We start from the raw sequence: 20000 nt of genomic DNA, 5'->3' as shown, positions 1-20000 counted from the left end.
TGTGGCCTGCTGGAGGTCATTTTGCAGGGCTCTGGCAGTGCTCCTCCTGCTCCTCCTTGCACAAAGGTGGAGGTAGCGGTCCTGCTGCTGGGTTGTTGCCCTCCTACGGCCTCCTCCACGTCTCCTGATGTACTGGCCTATTTCCTGGTAGCTCCTCCATGCTCTGGACACTACGCTGACAGACACAGCAAACTTTCTTGCCACAGCTCGCATTGATGTGCCATCCTGGATGAGCTGCACTACCTGAGCCACTTGTGTGGGTTGTAGACTCCATCTCATGCTACCACCAGAGTAAAAGCATGCAGGGGCGGCAGGGTAGCCTAATGGTTAGAGCGTTGGACTAGTAACCGAAAGGTTGCAAGTTCAAACCCCCGAGCTGACAAGGTACAAATATGTCGTTCTACCCCTGAACAGGCAGTTAACCCACTGTTCCCAGGCCGTCATTGAAAATAAGAATTTGTTCTTAACTGACTTGCCTAGTTAAATAAAGGTACATAAAAAAACCACAGCCAGCATTCAAAAGTGACCGAAGCATAGGAACTGAGAAGTGGTCTGTGGTCACCACCCGCAGAACCACTCCTTTATTGGGGGTGTCTTGCTAATTGCCTATAATTTCCACCTGTTGTCTATTCCATTTGCACAACAGCATGTGAAATGTATTGTCAATCAGTGTTGCTTCCTAAGTGGACACTTTGATTTCACAGAAGTGTGATTGACTTGGAGTTACATTGTGTTGTTTTAGTGTTCCCTTTATTTTTTTGAGCAATATATAGTGTGTGGTTGGAATATACAGTATGTGGTTGGAATAATACTGTGCAATTGTGAGAGAAAAAAAGGATAATGCCCTTTTAGTGTAAGAGCTGTTTTAAAAAGACTGCCTGACATTTCAGCCTTTTTTTGGTGGGATGGATTTTTGGCCTGCCTTGTGGCATCATTAGGCTGTAAATGAGCTAATAGACCAATAAGAAAGGGAGTTTCAAACCTCTCTACCAATAACAGCTCATTTTCAGTTTTCCCCGCCCCACTCAGAAAGCTCCCAGACAGTCCTAGAAAAATTCTTGCTTGAGAAACTATTTGTTATTTTTGTTTTTATTTGTTCTTTTTTTTGTACTATTTTTTTAATACAAAATACTCATAAAATACTTAATTTGTACCCAGAAATGATTTGACGTTGAGATAAAAACGGCTGTGTTTTGACGGTTAACTATAAGTTCAAGTTTAACTTTAAGGTCAGGGTTAAGGTCAGGGTTCAGGTCAGGGTTCAGGTCAGGGTTAAGGTCAGGGTTAAGGTCAGGGTTCAGGTCAGGGTTAAGGTCAGGGTTCAGGTCAGGGTTCAGGTCAGGGTTCAGGTCAGGGTTAAGGTCAGGGTTAAGGTCAGGGTTAAGGTCAGGGTTCAGGTCAGGGTTCAGGTCAGGGTTAAGGTCAGGGTTAAGGTCAGGGTTCAGGTCAGGGTTCAGGTCAGGGTTAAGGTCAGGGTTAAGGTCAGGGTTAAGGTCAGGGTTAAGGTCAGGGTTCAGGTCAGGGTTCAGGTCAGGGTTCAGGTCAGGGTTCAGGTAAGAGTTAAGGTCAGGGTTAAGGTAACCCTGACCTTAACCCTGACCTTAACTCTTACCTGAACCCTGACCTTACCTGAACCCTGACTTTAACCTCATCAAACCAAAAAAAGTCTGTCAAACCTGTCAGTCAGTGGAGATTACTGAGGGGAGAACGGCTCATAATAATGGAGTCAATGGAATGGTATCAACCGCAGGGAAAACCCCACGTGTTTGATGTATTGGATACCATTCCTCTGATTCCGGTCCAGTCGTTACCACGAACCCGTCCTCCCCAATCAACGTGCCACCAGCCTCCTGCGCTGTCAGTACACCAAGAAGCGTGTGTCACTCGCATTATTGAAATGTCTTGTTGCTCTTACTGATGTGAATTATGTTATTCATCTTATTCATCTTGTTATGTTAACATCTTGTCATGTTAAATCTCTCTGTCCCTGGTTGAGGAGACATCTTGTTATGTTAAATCTCTCTGTCTCTGGTTGAGGAGACATCTTGTTATGTTAAATCTCTCTGTCTCTGGTTGAGGAGTCATCTTGTTATGTTAACATCTTGTTATGTTAAATCTCTCTGTCTCTGGTTGAGGAGACATCTTGTTATGTTAACATCTTGTTATGTTAAATCTCTCTGTCTCTGGTTGAGGAGACATCTTGTTATTTTAACATCTTGTTATGTTAAATCTCTCTGTCTCTGGTTGAGGAGTCATCTTGTTATGTTAACATCTTGTTATGTTAAATCTCTCTGTCTCTGGTTGAGGAGTCATCTTGTTATGTTAAATCTCTCTGTCTCTGGTTGAGGAGTCATCTTGTTATGTTAAATCTCTCTGTCTCTGGTTGAGGAGACATCTTGTCATGTTAAATCTCTCTGTCTCTGGTTGAGGAGTCATCTTGTTATGTTAACATCTTGTTATGTTAAATCTCTCTGTCTCTGGTTGAGGAGTCATCTTGTTATGTTAAATCTCTCTGTCTCTGGTTGAGGAGTCATCTTGTTATGTTAACATCTTGTCATGTTAAATCTCTCTGTCTCTGGTTGAGGAGACATCTTGTTATGTTAACATCTTGTTATGTTAACATCTTGTCATGTTAAATCTCTCTGTCTCTGGTTGAGGAGACATCTTGTTAAGTTAACATCTTGTTAAGTTAAATCTCTCTGTCTCTGGTTGAGGAGACATCTTGTTATGTTAACATCTTGTTATGTTAAATCTCTCTGTCTCTGGTTGAGGAGACATCTTGTTATGTTAACATCTTGTTATGTTAACATCTTGTTATGTTAAATCTCTCTGTCTCTGGTTGAGGAGTCATCTTGTTAAGTTAAATCTCTCTGTCTCTGGTTGAGGAGTCATCTTGTTAAGTTAAATCTCTCTGTCCCTGGTTGAGGAGTCATCTTGTTATGCTAACATCTTGTTAAGTTAAATCTCTCTATCTCTGGTTGAGGAGTCATCTTGTTAAGTTAAATCTCTCTGTCCCTGGTTGAGGAGTCATCTTGTTATGTTAACATCTTGTTATGTTAACATCTTGTTATGTTAAATCTCTCTGTCTCTGGTTGAGGAGACATCTTGTTATGTTAACATCTTGTTATGTTAACATCTTGTTATGTTAAATCTCTCTGTCTCTGGTTGAGGAGACATCTTGTTAAGTTAACATCTTGTTAAGTTAAATCTCTCTGTCTCTGGTTGAGGAGACATCTTGTTATGTTAACATCTTGTTATGTTAACATCTTGTTATGTTAAATCTCTCTGTCTCTGGTTGAGGAGACATCTTGTTATGTTAACATCTTGTCATGTTAAATCTCTCTGTCTCTGGTTGAGGAGACATCTTGTTATGTTAACATCTTGTTAAGTTAAATCTCTCTGTCTCTGGTTGAGGAGACATCTTGTTATGTTAACATCTTGTTATGTTAACATCTTGTTATGTTAACATCTTGTTATGTTAAATCTCTCTGTCTCTGGTTGAGGAGTCATCTTGTTATGTTAAATCTCTCTGTCCCTGGTTGAGGAGTCATCTTGTTATGCTAACATCTTGTTAAGTTAAATCTCTCTATCTCTGGTTGAGGAGTCATCTTGTTAAGTTAAATCTCTCTGTCCCTGGTTGAGGAGTCATCTTGTTATGCTAACATCTTGTTATGTTAACATCTTGTTATGTTAAATCTCTCTGTCTCTGGTTGAGGAGACATCTTGTTATGTTAACATCTTGTTATGTTAACATCTTGTTATGTTAAATCTCTCTGTCTCTGGTTGAGGAGACATCTTGTTAAGTTAACATCTTGTTAAGTTAAATCTCTCTGTCTCTGGTTGAGGAGACATCTTGTTATGTTAACATCTTGTTATGTTAACATCTTGTTATGTTAAATCTCTCTGTCTCTGGTTGAGGAGTCATCTTGTTAAGTTAAATCTCTCTGTCTCTGGTTGAGGAGTCATCTTGTTAAGTTAAATCTCTCTGTCCCTGGTTGAGGAGTCATCTTGTTATGCTAACATCTTGTTAAGTTAAATCTCTCTATCTCTGGTTGAGGAGTCATCTTGTTATGTTAACATCTTGTTATGTTAAGTCTCTCTGTCTCTGGTTGAGGAGTCATCTTGTTATGTTAACATCTTGTTATGTTAAATCTCTCTGTCCCTGGTTGAGGAGACATCTTGTCATGTTAACATCTTGTTATGTTAACATCTTGTTATGTTAACATCTTGTTATGTTAACATCTTGTTATGTTAAATCTCTCTGTCTCTGGTTGAGGAGTCATCTTGTTAAGTTAAATCTCTCTGTCCCTGGTTGAGGAGTCATCTTGTTATGTTAACATCTTGTCATGTTAACATCTTGTTATGTTAAATCTCTCTGTCTCTGGTTGAGGAGTCATCTTGTTAAGTTAAATCTCTCTGTCCCTGGTTGAGGAGTCATCTTGTTATGTTAACATCTTGTTATGTTAACATCTTGTTAAGTTAAATCTCTCTGTCCCTGGTTGAGGAGTCATCTTGTTAAGTTAACTCTCTCTGTCCCTGGTGCAGTTGTCTGGAGAAACTAGGATTCCTGACTTCATCACAGATCAACCATTCTGACAGCAACAACATGGTTGGGTAAGTCGTGTGTTTGTAGACTACAGTACACTACACTTCAACCTGTATTACAGACTACACTACACTTCAACCTGCTTTATAGACTACAGTACACTACACTTCAACCTGTATTACAGACTACACTACACTTCAACCTGCTTTATAGACTACAGTACACTACACTTCAACCTGTATTACAGACTACACTACACTTCAACCTGCTTTATAGACTACAGTACACTACACTTCAACCTGCATTACAGACTACACTACACTTAAACCTGCTTTACAGACTACACTACTCTACACTTCAACCTGCATTAAAGACTACAGTACACTTCAACCTGCTTTACAGACTACAGTACACTTCAACCTGCTTTACAGACTACAGTGCACTTCAACCTGCTTTACAGACTACAGTACACTTCAACCTGCTTTACAGACTACACTACACTTCAACCTGCTTTATAGACTACAGTACACTACACTTCAACCTGCTTTATAGACTACACTACACTTCAACCTGCTTTACAGACTACACTACACTTCAACCTGCTTTACAGACTACACTACTCTACACTTCAACCTGCTTTACAGACTACAGTACACTACACTTCAACCTGCTTTATAGACCACACTACACTACACTTCAACCTGCTTTAAAGACTACACTACACTACACTTCAATCTGCTTTATAGACTACACTACACTACACTTCAACCTGCTTTATAGACTACACTACACTTCAACCTGCTTTAAAGACTACACTACACTACACTTCAATCTGCTTTATAGACTACACTACACTACACTTCAACCTGCTTTATAGACTACTCTACTCTATACTTCAACCTGCTTTATAGACTACTCTACACTTCAACCTGCTTTACAGACTACACTACAATACACTTCAACCTGCTTTATAGACTACTCTACTCTACACTTCAACCTGCTTTATAGACTACACTACAATACACTTCAACCTGCTTTATAGACTACTCTACTCTATACTTCAACCTGCTTTATAGACTACTCTACTCTACACTTCAACCTGCTTTATAGACTACACTACACTTCAACCTGCTTTATAGACTACACTACACTTCAACCTGCTTTATAGACTAATCTACACTTCAACCTGCTTTATAGACTACTCTACTCTATACTTCAACCTGCTTTATAGACTACACTACACTTCAACCTGCTTTACAGTCTACACTACTCTACTCTACACTTCAACCTGCTTTATAGACTACTCTACTCTACACTTCAACCTGCTTTATAGACTATACTACACTACAACCTGCTTTATAGACTACTCTACTCTATACTTCAACCTGCTTTATAGACTACTCTACTCTATACTTCAACCTGCTTTATAGACTACTCTACTCTACACTTCAACCTGCTTTATAGACTACTCTACTCTATACTTCAACCTGCTTTATAGACTACACTACTCTACACTTCAACCTGCTTTATAGACTACACTACACTTCAACCAGCTTTACAGACTACACTACACTACACTTCAACCTGCTTTACAGAGTACACTACACTACACTTCAACCTGCTTTGTAGACTACTCTACTCTACACTTCAACCTGCTTTATAGACTACACTACACTTCAACCTGCTTTATAGACTACTCTACTCTACACTTCAACCTGCTTTATAGACTACTCTACACTTCAACCTGCTTTACAGAGTACACTATACTTCAACCTGCTTTACAGACTACAGTACACTTCAACCTGCTTTATAGACTACACTACACTTCAACCTGCTTTATAGACTACACTACACTTCAACCTGCTTTACAGACTATACTACACTACAACCTGCTTTACAGACTATACTACACTACAACCTGCTTTACAGACTACACTACACTACACTTCAACCTGCTTTATAGACTACACTACACTACACCTCAACCTGCTTTATAGACTACAGTACACTTCAACCTGCTTTATAGACTACTCTACACTTCAACCTGCTTTACAGACTACACTACACTTCAACCTGCTTTATAGACTACACTACACTTCAACCTACTTTACAGACTACAGTACACTTCAACCTGCTTTACAGACTACACTACACTTCAACCTGCTTTACAGACTACAGTACACTTCAACCTGCTTTACAGGCTACACTACACTTCAACCTGCTTTACAGACTACAGTACACCTCAACCTGAGCCTTAGTACACACAGGTACACACAGGTACACACACATACACATAGGACTACACATGTATTGTATTTGTATTCATTATGGATCCCCATTAGTTCCTGCTTATCTTCCTAGGTTCCAGCAAAAATGAAAGCAGTTTATACAATTTTAAAAACATTACAAGACATTCAGAATATGTGCCCTCAGGCCCCTACTCCACAACTACCATATACATACAGTACTAAAATCCATGTGTACCTGTGTGTTTGGTGCGTATTCTGTGTGTGTGTTTGGTGCGTATTCTGTGTGTTTGGTGCGTATTCTGTGTGTGTGTATGCGCCTATGTTTGTGTTGCTTCACAGTCCCTGCTGTTCCACAAGGTGTTTGTTAATCTGTAATCATGGCTCTATGTAGTACTGTGGAATAGAGTTCCATGTAGTCATGGCTCTATGTAGTACTGTGGAATAGAGTTCCATGTAGTCATGTCTCTATCTAGTACTGTGGAATAGAGTTCCATGTAGTCATGTCTCTATCTAGTACTGTGGAATAGAGTTCCATGTAGTCATGGCTCTATGTAGTACTGTGGAATAGAGTTCCATGTAGTCATGGCTCTATGTAGTACTGTGGAATAGAGTTCCATGTAGTCATGGCTCTATGTAGTACTGTGGAATAGAGTTCCATGTAGTCATGGCTCTATGTAGTACTGTGGAATAGAGTTCCATGTAGTCATGGCTCTATGTAGTACTGTGGAATAGAGTTCCATGTAGTCATGGGTCTATGTAGTACTGTGTAATAGAGTTCCATGTAGTCATGTCTCTATCTAGTACTGTGGAATAGAGTTCCATGTAGTCATGTCTCTATCTAGTACTGTGGAATAGAGTTCCATGTAGTCATGGCTCTATGTAGTACTGTGGAATAGAGTTCCATGTAGTCATGGCTCTATGTAGTACTGTGGAATAGAGTTCCATGTAGTCATGGCTCTATCTAGTACTGTGGAATAAAGTTCCATGTAGTCATGGCTCTATGTAGTACTGTGGAATAGAGTTCCATGTAGTCATGGCTCTATGTAGTACTGTGGAATAGAGTTCCATGTAGTCATGGCTCTATGTAGTACTGTGGAATAGAGTTCCATGTAGTCATGTCTCTATGTAGTACTGTGGAATAGAGTTCCATGTAGTCATGGCTCTATGTAGTACTGTGGAATAGAGTTCCATGTAGTCATGGCTCTATGTAGTACTGTGGAATAGAGTTCCATGTAGTCATGGCTCTATGTAGTACTGTGGAATAGAGTTCCATGTAGTCATGTCTCTATGTAGTACTGTGGAATAGAGTTCCATGTAGTCATGGCTCTATGTAGTACTGTGGAATAGAGTTCCATGTAGTCATGGCTCTATGTAGTACTGTGGAATAGAGTTATGTTCCGGGATTCATCCAATGGCATTGAGGAATACACCACCTCAGTCATCGGCTTCATCAATAAGTGCATCGACGATGTTGTCCCCACAATGACTGTACGTACATATCCCAACCAGAAGCAATGGATTACAGGCAACATCCGCATTGAACAAAAGGCTAGAGCTGCCGCTTTTAAGGAGTGGGAGACTAATCCGGACGCTTGTAAGAAATCCCGCAATGCCCTCAAACGAACCATCAAACAAGCAAAGCGTCAATACAGGGTTGAATTCTAATACACCGGCTCTGACGCTCGTCAGATGTGGCAGGGCTTGAAAAGTATTACGGACTACAAAGGGAAACCAGACGCGAGCCTAAAAAATAATTTGATCTGATCTTTATCTAAGTCACAACAGACAATCACAGTCTGCTTACACTAATAACACACAAACAATTATACTCCTCAGTTTTCATGTCTTGATTGAACACACCGTGTAAACATTCACAGTGCAGGGTTGGAAAAGTATGGGTCGTTGTCCTGTTGCATCACTCAACTTCTGTTGAGCTTCAAGTGGCATACAGATAGCCTTACATTCTCCTTAAAAATGTATTGATAAACTTGGGAATTCATTTTTCCGGCGATGTTAGCAAGCTGTCCAGGTGCTGAGGCAGCAAAGCAGACCCAAACCATGATGCTCCCTCCACCATGCTTTACAGTTGGGATGAGGATTTGATGTTGGTGTGCTGTGCTTTTTTTCTCCACACATAGTGTTGTGTGTTCCTTTCAAACAACTCAACTTTAGTTTCATCTGTCCACATAATATTTTTGGCCAGTAGCGCTGTGGATCATCAAGGTGCACTTTTGCTAACTTCAGATGTGCAGCAATGTTTTTTTTTTGGACAGCAGTGGCTTCTTCGGTGGTGTCCTCTTATGAATACCATTCTTGTTTAGTGTTTTACGTATCGTAGACTAGTCAACAGAGATGTTAGAATGTTCCAGAGATTTCTGTAAGTCTTTAGCTGACACTCTAGGATTCTTCTTAACCTCATTGAGCATTCTGCGCTGTGCTCTTGCAGTCATCTTTGCAGGATGGCTACTCCTAGCGAGAGTAGCAACAGTGCTATAGACAATTTGTCTTACCATGGACGGATGAACATCAAGGCTTTTAGAGATACTTTTGTAACCCTTTCCAGCTTTATGCAAGTCAACAATTCTTAATCTGAGGTCTTCTGAGATCTCTTTTGTTTGAGACATGGTTCACATCAGGCAATGCTTCTTGTGAATAGCAAACTCACATTTTGTGAGTGTTTTTAAAATGTTATTTTAAAAACACCTATGTGAGAATGCTGTTTGTTGACTACAGCTCAGCGAACCCAGAGTCTCTGGTGGCACAGCTGGCGCAGCAGTACAGCGCCCTTAACCACTGTGCCACCCGGGAGGCCCGGGAGTGTTTTTTAAAGGGCAGCTCTAACCAACATCTCCAATCTCGTCTCAATGATTGTACTCTTGGTTAGCTGACTCCTGATTCCAATTCGCTTTTGGAGAAGTCATTAGCCTAGGTTCACATAATTTTTCCAACCTACCCTGCGAATGTTTAAATTATGTATTCAATATAGACAAGATAATTACAGTAATTTGTGTGTTGTTATTTTAAGCAGACTGTGTTTGTCTGTTGTTGTGAAGATCAAATCTAATTTTATGACCAATTTATGCAGAAATCCAGATGATTCCAAATGGTTCACATACTTTGCCACTGTACATAGACACTCTGGCTTTTCCTAAAGAGAGGAAAAAGTAATGGGCCTAGACAGCTGCCTTGGGGAATTCCTGATTCTACCTTGATTATGTTAGAGAGGCTTCTATTAAAGAACACCCTCTGCGTTCTGTTAGACGGGTAACACAATATAGCAGGAGGTGTAAAGCAATAACACATATGTTTTTCCAGCAGCAGACTATGATTGATAATGTCAAAAGCCACACTGAAGTCTAACAAAACAGCCCCCCAATCTCTGTGTCATCATTTTCTCTCAGCCAATCATCAGTCATTTGTTTAAGTGATGTGCTTGTTGAATGTCCTTCCCTATAAGCATGCTGAAAGTTGTTATCAGTTTGTTTATAGTTAAATAGCATTGTATCTGGTCAAAAACAATTTTATCCAAAAGTTTACTAAGGGAAGGTAACAGGCTGATTGGTCAACTATTTGAGTCAGTAAAGGGGGCTTTACTGTTCTTGATTAGCAGAATGACTTTTGCTTCCCTCCAGGCCTGAGGGCACACTCTTTCTAGTAGGCTTAAGAAACAAGGTTCCTGAAATCAATAACTTACTAGTAACAAAAGTTTCAAACACTGGGCCAAATATAGTGTATAAGAGGTCATACAATAAGTTTTGTAGTGATTCCTATGTTGTTGATGTAAAGAATATCTGTTGGTCTGTGGTGTGTAATGAGGAGCAACCATTTATGAAATTGCTTATTCCAGTTGCTAATAAGCACCCATGAAGAAAATGTCTGTAAAACCTGTTAAATCCCTGTGGATTGATGAGGAATTAAAAAATGGTTTTTAGTTGAGAGGGATGAGGCAAAGGGAATGGCAGATAAGTTTGGCTGCACAACCGATTGATTTTAATGCAAATTGAGAAATCATGTGACTAAACTGAAGAAAAAGAAGGAGAAACTACACTATGAAACAAAGATAAATGATATAAAGAATGATAGTGAAAAGCTTTGGAGCTACTTAAATTACATTATGGGCAAAAAGGCAAACTCAGCTCCATCATTCATTGAAACAGATGGCTCATTCATCACAAAACCAACTGATATTCCCAACTACTTTGTTTTTTTCATTGGCAAGATTAGCAAACTTAGGCATGACATGCCAGCAACAAATGCTGACACTACACATCCAAGTATATCTGACCAAATTATGAAAGACAAGAATTGTAATTTTATTTTCAGTAAAGTTAATGTGGAAGAGGTGAAAAAAATATTGTTGTCTATCAACAATGACGAGCCACCGGGGTCTGACAACTTGGATGGAAAATTACTCGGGATAATAGCGGACGATATTTCCACTCCTATTTGCCACATCTTCAATTTAACGTGGGCTATTTTGAGCACTTTTCTGGGATCCTTTTGTTGTCATTGCTTTACTGGGAAGCTTAGCAGTAGTAGATGTGCTCATGTTCTTTATGTTAGTGCAGGGTGAGCTGCTGACAGTGGACTCCCTCCTAAGGCACACCGCCTCAGTGCTAACAGTATAAATCTGATTCATAGGCACATGATTACTTATGTAGGCTGGCGACCTGCGTGATCAGTGAAGCCACCTCAAGCATACAACTCCGAGTGGTCCGGTTTGTCCCGAAACAAGCGGGTGATAGATACACCTCCTACAGCGCTGGAACCATTCATATATTTCTCCAGACAAAGAGGGCTCCGTTACAAAACTCATCTGGGACTAACTTCGTTAGCTCGATGGCTATCAGCTTAGCGTCTCTGTCAAGCAGACAACAACCTGGGTTTCCAGGACAAGAAAATAGCGGTCCTTGCGGTTAAAAACTAACCGTTTCACAGAATCCACACAAAAAACAAGTTCTGCATTCCTATTTAATGAATACCGGGTTTGTTTCAATCAAAATAAAAAAATAAAAAAAAACAAGTGTTTTCCAACATACAATGTTCAGCTGCGCACTCTGACGACTTTTGATGACGTGAACACACAGATACACACAGATACACACAGATACACACAGATACACACAGTCACACACAGATACACACAGTCACACACAGATACACACAGTCACACACAGATACACACAGTCACACACAGATACACACAGTCAGACACAGATACACACAGTCACACACAGATACACACAGTCACACACAGATACACACAATCACACACAGTCACACACAGTGTATAGGGAGAGAGAGAGAGACAGAGAGAGAGAGACAGAGAGAGAGAGAGAGACAGAGAGAGAGAGACAGAGAGAGAGAGACAGAGAGAGAGAGAGACCATCTGTGTTCAGCTGAACTGGATGCAGTCACCATGGTAACAATGTGCTCCTCAGTAGAACCCCAGAAAGATGGTTACACACACAGTGTGTCTGTGTAGTGTTAGTAGTAGATCTCTCCTATCAGTTATCTGGTGAACACATAGGGTGTTCTTGTCTAAAAGTCTATTACTCTACAAGCTTCAGTCTGTTCACCCCTGACCTGACCACACACATCTTCTCCAGTCCTACTCCTCTTCCTCTCAGTCAATTAAGGAGCTTCATTGACACGGGATACATATGTTTAGTGAAATAGGATGGCTTTCTCTCTCTCTCTCTCTTCTCTCTCTCTCTCTCTCTTTCTCTCTTTTCTCTCTTTCTCTCTCTCTCTCTCTCTTTCTCTCTTTTCTCTATTTCTCTCTCTCTCTCTCTCTCTCTCTCTCTCTCTCTCTCTCTCTCTCTCTCTCTCTCTCTCTCTCTCTCTCTCTCTGTCTCTCTCTCTCTCTCTCTCTCTCTCTCTTTTCTCTCTCTATCTTGTCTCTCTCTGTCTCTCTCTCTCTCTCTCTCTCTCTTTCTCTCTTTCTCTCTCTCTCTCTCTCTTTCTCTCTTTTCTCTATTTCTCTCTCTCTCTCTCTCTCTCTCTCTCTCTCTCTCTCTCTCTTTTCTTGCTCTCTCTGTCTCTGTCTCTCTCTCTTTCTCTCTCTCTCTATTTTCTCTCTCTATCTCTCTCTCTCTCTCTGTCTCTCTCTTCTCTCTCTCTCTCTCTCTTTCTCTCTCTCTCTTTTCTCTCTTTCTCTCTCTGTCTCCGTCTCACTGGCCCTCTCCACCTTTCCCATTTAATTATTCTGTGTTTGTCAGCCTCTCCCCTCTGATGTCAGAATCCCCAGCAGGACTCCCCTCTGTTTTCTCATCTGTCTCTTATTATCGCTTCTTACACGCCCCATCCTCCCCTTATCCTCCCCCCATCCTCCCCTTATCCTCCCCCCATCCTCCCCACAATCCTCCCCCAATCCTCCCCAATCCTCCCAACAATCCACCCTCAATCCTCCCTAAAATCCTCCCCACAATCCTCCCACAATCCTCCCCACAATCCTCCCACAATCCTCCCCACAATCCCCCCCCCATCCTCCCCTTATCCTCACCACAACCCTCCCCCAATCCTCCCCACAATCCTCCCCCAAATCTCCCCACAATCCTCCCCTTAATCTTCCACAATCCTCCCCCAATCCTCCCCACAATCCTCCCCACAATTCACCCCCCCATCCCCCCACAATCCTCCCCTCAATTCTCCCAACAATCCTCCCCACAATCCTCCCACAATCCTCCCCACAATCCTCCCCCATCCTCCCCTTATCCTCACCACAACCCTCCCCCAATCCTCCCCACAATCCTCCCAACAACCCTCCCCACAATCCTCCCCTTATCCTTCCTCAATCTTCCCCACAATCCTCCCCCAATCCTCCCCACAATCCTCCCCACAATCCACCCCCCATCCTCCCCACATTCCCCCCTCAATCCTCCCAAAATCCTCCCCACAATCCTCCCCAATCCTCCCCCACAATCCTCCCCTTATCCTTCCCCAATCCTGCCCACAATTCTCCCCAATCCTCCCCACAATCCTCCCCTCAATCCTCCCCACAATCCTCCCACAATCCTCCCCACAATCCTCCCACAATCCTCCCCACAATCCCCCCACATCCTCCCCTTATCCTCACCACAACCCTCCCCCAATCCTCCCCACAATCCTCCCCCAAACCTCCCCACTATCCTTACACAATCTTCCCCACAATCCTCCCCAAATCCTCCCCCCATCCTCCCCTTATCCTCCCCAAAATCCTCCCCAATCCTCCCCACAATCCTCCCCCAAACCTCCCCACAATCCTCCCCACAATCCTCCCCACAATCCTCTCCCCCATCCTCCCCTTATCTTCCCCACAACCCTCCCCCAATCCTCCCCACAATCCTCCCCACAATCCTCCCCACAATCCTCCCCTTATCCATAACAATCTTCCCCACAATCCTCCCCCAATCCTCCCCACAATCCTCCCCACAATCCACCCCCCATCCTCCCCACAATCCTCCCCACAATCCTCCCACAATCCTCCCCCACAATCCTCCCCACAATCCTCCCCCCATCCTCCACCCATCCTCCCCTTATCCTCCCCAAAATCCTCCCCCAATCCTCCCCACAATCCTCCCCACAATCCTCCCCCAAACCTACCCACAATCCTCCCCACAATCCTCCCCACAATCCTCCCCACAAGCCTCCCCCAATCCTCCCCACAATCCTCGCCTTATCCTTCCCCAATCCTCCCCACAATCCTCCCCACAATCCTCCCACAAACCTCCCACAATCCTCCCCACCATCCTCCACCCATCCTCCCCACAATCCTCCCTCAATCCTCCCCACAATCCTCCCCGCAATCCTCCCCCAAACCTCCCCACAATCCTCCCCTTATCCTTCCACAATCCTCCCCACAATCCACCCCCCCCCATCCACCCCACAATCCTCCCCACAATCCCCCAATCTTCCTCCCAGCCTCCCCTTATCCCCCCATCATCTCCCATCCTTCCCACAATCCTCCCCTTATCCTCCCCCCATTCTCCCCCAATCTTCCCCCATCCTCCCCTTATCTCTGAACCCTGTGTTAAAAAGCAATCCCAATCTTTTTTTGGGCGACCTACACCCCCCTGCACATGTTTGTGTTTGTGTGTGTGTCATCTGTGCTCCTCTGTCAAACTGTAATTGATTGTCTCTGTTCATAAGAGGTGTCACTAATCCTCTGTCTAATCATGGTTTGTAATGACTGCAATTATGTTGCTCTGTACACACACACACACACACACACACACACACACACACACACACACACACACACACACACACACACACACACACACACACACACACACACACACACACACACACACACACACACACACACACACACACACACACACACACACACACACACACACACACACACACACACACACACACACACACACACACATGATAATACACACACACACATTATTTAGTTTTGATGTAAGTGAGGGGTACCCCACTGCAACCCACCTAAAGAGGAAGTGAGGGACCCAACCCAGAAAGAGAAAGAAAGGGAAATTATCTAAAAATATTAGGATGACAGAGAATTATCTCTCTCCCTCTCTCTTTGCCTCTCTCTCTCTCTCTCTCTCTCTCTCTCTCTCTCTCTCTCTCTCTCTCTCTCTCTCTCTCTCTCTCTCTCTCTCTCTCTCTCTCTCTCTCTCTCTCTCCCCCCCACAATCCTCCCACAATCCTCCCCACAATCCCCCCACATCCTCCCCTTATCCTCACCACAACCCTCCCCCAATCCTCCCCACAATCCTCCCCCAAACCTCCCCACAATCCTCCCCTTATCCTTCCACAATCTTCCCCACAATCCTCCCTCAATCCTCCCCACAATCCTCCCCACAATCCACCCCCATCCTCCCCACAATCCTCCCCACAATCCTCCCACAATCCTCCCCACAATCCTCCCCCCATCCTCCCCTTATCCTCCCCAAAATCCTCCCCAATCCTCCCCACAATCCTCCCCACAATCCTCCCCCAAACCTCCCCACAATCCTCCCCACAATCCTCCCCACAATACTCCCCAATCCTCCCCACAATCCTCCCACAATCCTCCCACAATCCTCCCCACAATCCTCCCCACAATCCCTCCCCATCCTCCACCCATCCTCCCCCATCCTCCCCTTATCCTCACCACAACCCTCCCCCAATCCTCCCCACAATCCTCCCCACAATCCTCCCCAACCCCCCCACAATCCTCCCCTTAATCTTCCACAATCTTCCCCACAATCCTCCCCCAATCCTCCCCACAATCCTCCCCACAATCCTCCCACAATCCTCCCCACAATCCTCCCCCATCTCCCCTTATCCTCACCACAACCCTCCCCCAATCCACCCCCCCATCCTCCCCACTAATCCTCCCCTCAATCCTCCCAACAATCCTCCCCCACAATCCTCCCCAATCCTCCCCACAATCCTCCCCCTTATCCTTCCCCAATCCTGCCCACAATCCTCCCCCAATCCTCCCCACAATCCTCCCCTCAATCCTCCCCTCAATCCTCCCCACAACCCTCTCACAATCCTCCCCACAATCCTCCCACAATCCTCCCCACAATCCCCCCATCCTCCCCTTATCCTCACCACAACCCTCCCCCAATCCTGCCCACAATCCTCCCCTCCCCAATTCCCCCCCTCAATCCTCCCCTCAATCCTCCCACAATCCTCCCCACAATCCTCCCACAATCCTCCCCACAACCCCCCATCCTCCCCTTATCCTCACCACAACCCTCCCCCAATACTCCCCTTATCCTCCCCAAAATCCTCCCCCAATCCTCTCCACAATCCTCCCCACAATCCTCCCCCAAACCCTCCCACAATCCCCCACAATCCTCCCCACAATCCTCCCACAATCCTCCCCACAATCCCCCCAATCCTCCCCTTATCCTCCCACAACTCCTCCCCCAATCCTCCCCCAATCCTCCCCCAATCCTCCCCACAATCCTCCCCTCAATCCTCCCACAATCCTCCCCACAATCCTCCCACAATCCTCCCCACAATCCTCCCCATCCTCCCCTTATCCTCCCCAAACCTCCCCACAATCCTCCCTTATCCTCCCCAAAATCCTCCCCCAATCCTCCCCCAATCCTCCCCACAATCCTCCCCCAAACCTCCCCCTCCCCACAATCCTCCCCACAATCCTCCCCACAAGCCTCCCCTCCCCACAATCCTCCCCTCCTTCCCCAATCCTCCCCACAATCCCCCCACAATCCCCCCACAATCCTCCCCACAATCCCTCCCCCCCATCCTCCCATCCTCCCCACAATCCTCCCTCCTCCCCCCATCCTCCCCCAATCCTCCCCCATCCTCCCCTTATCCTCAACCCTCCCCACAATCCTCCCCACAATCCTCCCCATAATCCTTCCACAATCCCCACCCCCCATCCTCCTCAATCCTCCCCACAATCCTCCCCCAATCCCTCCCAGCCTCCCCTCCTCCCCCCATCCTCCCATCCTTCCCCCCAATCCTCCCCTTATCCTCCCCCCATCCTCCCCCAATCTTCCCCCCATCCTCCCTTATCCTCCCTGTGTTAAAAAAATCCCCACAATCCTCCCCTTATCCTTCCACAATCTTCTCCCCCACAATCCTCCCCACAATCCTCCCCACAATCCTCCCCACAATCCACCCCATCATCCTCCCCACAATCCTCCCCACAATCCTCCCCCCATCCTCCCCTTATCCTCCCCAAAATCCTCCCCAATCCTCCTCCCCACAATCCTCCAATCCTCCCCAAACCTCCCCCCACAATCCTCCCCTCAATCCTCCCCTAACCCTCCCCCAATCCTCCCACAATCCTCCCCAAATCCTCCCCACAATCCTCCCCCACAATCCCCCCATCCCCCCTTATCCTCACCACAACCCTCCCCCAATCCTCCCCACAATCCTCCCCAATTCTCCCCACAATCCTCCCCAATCACAATCCTCTCCCTCCCACAATCCTCCCCAAATCCTCCCCTCACCACAATCCTCCCCCAAACCTCCCCCACAATCCTCCCCACAATCCTCCCCACAATCCTCCCCACAAGCCTCCCCCAATCCTCCCCACAATCCTCCCCTTCCCCAATCCTCCCCACAATCCTCCCCAATCCTCCCCACAAACCTCCCCTCAATCCTCCCCACAATCCTCCCCACAATCCTCCCCACAATCCTCCCACAATCCTCCCATCCTCCCCCATCCTCCCCTTATCCTCCCCAATCCTCCCCACAATCCTCGCCTTATCCTTCCACAATCCTCCCCACAATCCTCCCCCAATCCTCCCCATAATCCTCCGCACAATCCACCCCCCATCCTCCCCACAATCCTCCCCACAATCCTCCCCCAATCTTCCTCCCAGCCTCCCCTTATCCCCCCCATCGTCTCCCATCCTTCCCACAATCCTCCCCTTATCCTCCCCCCATCCTCCCCCCAATCTTCCCCCATCCTCCCCTTATCTCTGAACCCTGTGTTAAAAAGCAATCCCAATCTTTTTTGGGCGACCTACACCCCCCTGCACATGTTTGTGTTTGTGTGTGTGTCATCTGTGCTCCTCTGTCAAACTCTAATTGATTGTCTCTGTTCATAAGAGGTGTCACTAATCCTCTGTCTAATCATGGTTTGTAATGACTGCAATTATGTTGCTCTGTACACACACAGCATGCACGCACGCACGCACGCACGCACGCACGCACGCACGCACACACACACACACACACACACACACACACACACACACACACACACACACACACACACACACACACACACACACACACACACACACGCACACGCACACGCACACGCACATTATTTAGTTTTGATGTAAGTGAGGGGTACCCCACTGCAACCCACCTAAAGAGGAAGTGAGGGACCCAACCCAGAAAGAGAAAGAAAGGGAAATGATCTAAAAATATTAGGATGACAGAGAATTATCTCTCTCCCTCTCTCTTTGCTTCTCTCTCTCTCTCTTTCTCTCTCTCTCTCTCTCTGCCTCTCTGTCTCACACTCTCCTTCACTCTCTCAATTGAATTCAATTCAAAGAGCTTGATTGGGCCAGAAGGTTGTGGGTTCGCAGACCACAATTGACAAGATATCTTCTTTATGGTAAAATCATTGCATTAGTCTATCATCTGCATTTGCAGGTACAATTTCAGGCAATTGTAGGTCATTACACATATTAGCGGATTCTTTAATTTAATACCACACAAATTCCTGAAATTGCAGCCTCAATTCAATGGCTCAGAGACGAGGTATGTAGCAGGGTCTACAGTCAATCACGGATTACAAAAAGAAAACCAGCCCCGTCGCGGACCAGGATGTCTTGCTTCCAGACAGACTAAACAACTTCTTTGCTCGCTTTGAGGACAATACAGTGCCACTGACACGGCCCGCTACCAAAACCTGCGGACTCTCCTTCACTGCAGCCGACGTGAGTAAAACATTTAAACGTGTTAACCCTCGCAAGGCTACAGGCCCAGACGGCATCCCCAGCCGCGTCCTCAGAACATGTGCAGACCAGCTGGCTGGTGTGTTTACGGACATATTCAATCAATCCTTATCCCAGTCTACTGTTCCCACGACTCCTGGAAACAGCAGAGGGAGCACTCCCCTATCCACATCGATGGGACAGTAGTGAGGAGGGTAGTCAGTTTTAAGTTCCTCGGCATACACATCACGGACAAACTGAATTGGTACACCCACAAAGACAGCCCTCTTCAACCTAAAGAGGCTGAAGAAATTCAGCTTGTCACCAAAAGCACTCACAAACTTTTACAGATGCACAATAGAGAGCATCCTGTCGGGCTGTATCACCGCCTGGTACGGCAACTGCTCCGCCGACAACCTTAAGGCTCTCCAGAGGGTAGTGAGGTCTGCACAACACATCACCGAGGGCAAACTACCTGCCCTCCAGGACCCTACACCACCCGATGTCACAGGGAGGCCATAAAGATCATCAAGGACAACACCCGAGCCACTGCCTGTTAACCCCGTTATCATCCAGAAGGCGAGGTCAGTACAGGTGCATCAAAGCAGGGACAGAGAGACTGAAAAACAGCTTCTATCTCAAGGCCATCAGACTGTTAAAAACAGCCACCACTAACATTGAGTGGCTGCTGCCAACATACTGACTCAACTCCAGCCACTTTAATAATGGAATAATTTATGTAAAAATGTATCACTAGCCACTTTAAACAATGCCACTTAATATAATGTTTACATACCCTATATAACTCATCTCATATGTATATACTGT

At 45.3% G+C, this 20000-nt stretch overlaps 1 protein-coding gene across 3 annotated transcripts in view; it reads left to right on the top strand.

Annotated features, from left to right (window-relative positions):
* Positions 1 to 20000, top strand: part of LOC124007401 (tripartite motif-containing protein 3-like) — a 126274-nt gene that overhangs the window by 3092 nt on the left and 103182 nt on the right. For all 3 annotated transcript variants that reach the window (XM_046317917.1, XM_046317921.1, XM_046317920.1), the window contains exon 2: positions 4546 to 4614. The gene's annotated coding sequence lies outside the window, so the exon portion shown is untranslated. The remainder of the gene's footprint in view (positions 1 to 4545; positions 4615 to 20000) is intronic.

This window comes from Oncorhynchus gorbuscha, linkage group LG20, assembly GCF_021184085.1.
Source record: "Oncorhynchus gorbuscha isolate QuinsamMale2020 ecotype Even-year linkage group LG20, OgorEven_v1.0, whole genome shotgun sequence".
Taxonomy (NCBI): Eukaryota; Metazoa; Chordata; class Actinopteri; order Salmoniformes; family Salmonidae; genus Oncorhynchus; species Oncorhynchus gorbuscha.
Note: the sequence above shows the minus strand (reverse complement) of the source record. Positions and strands in the feature narration are given on the sequence as shown.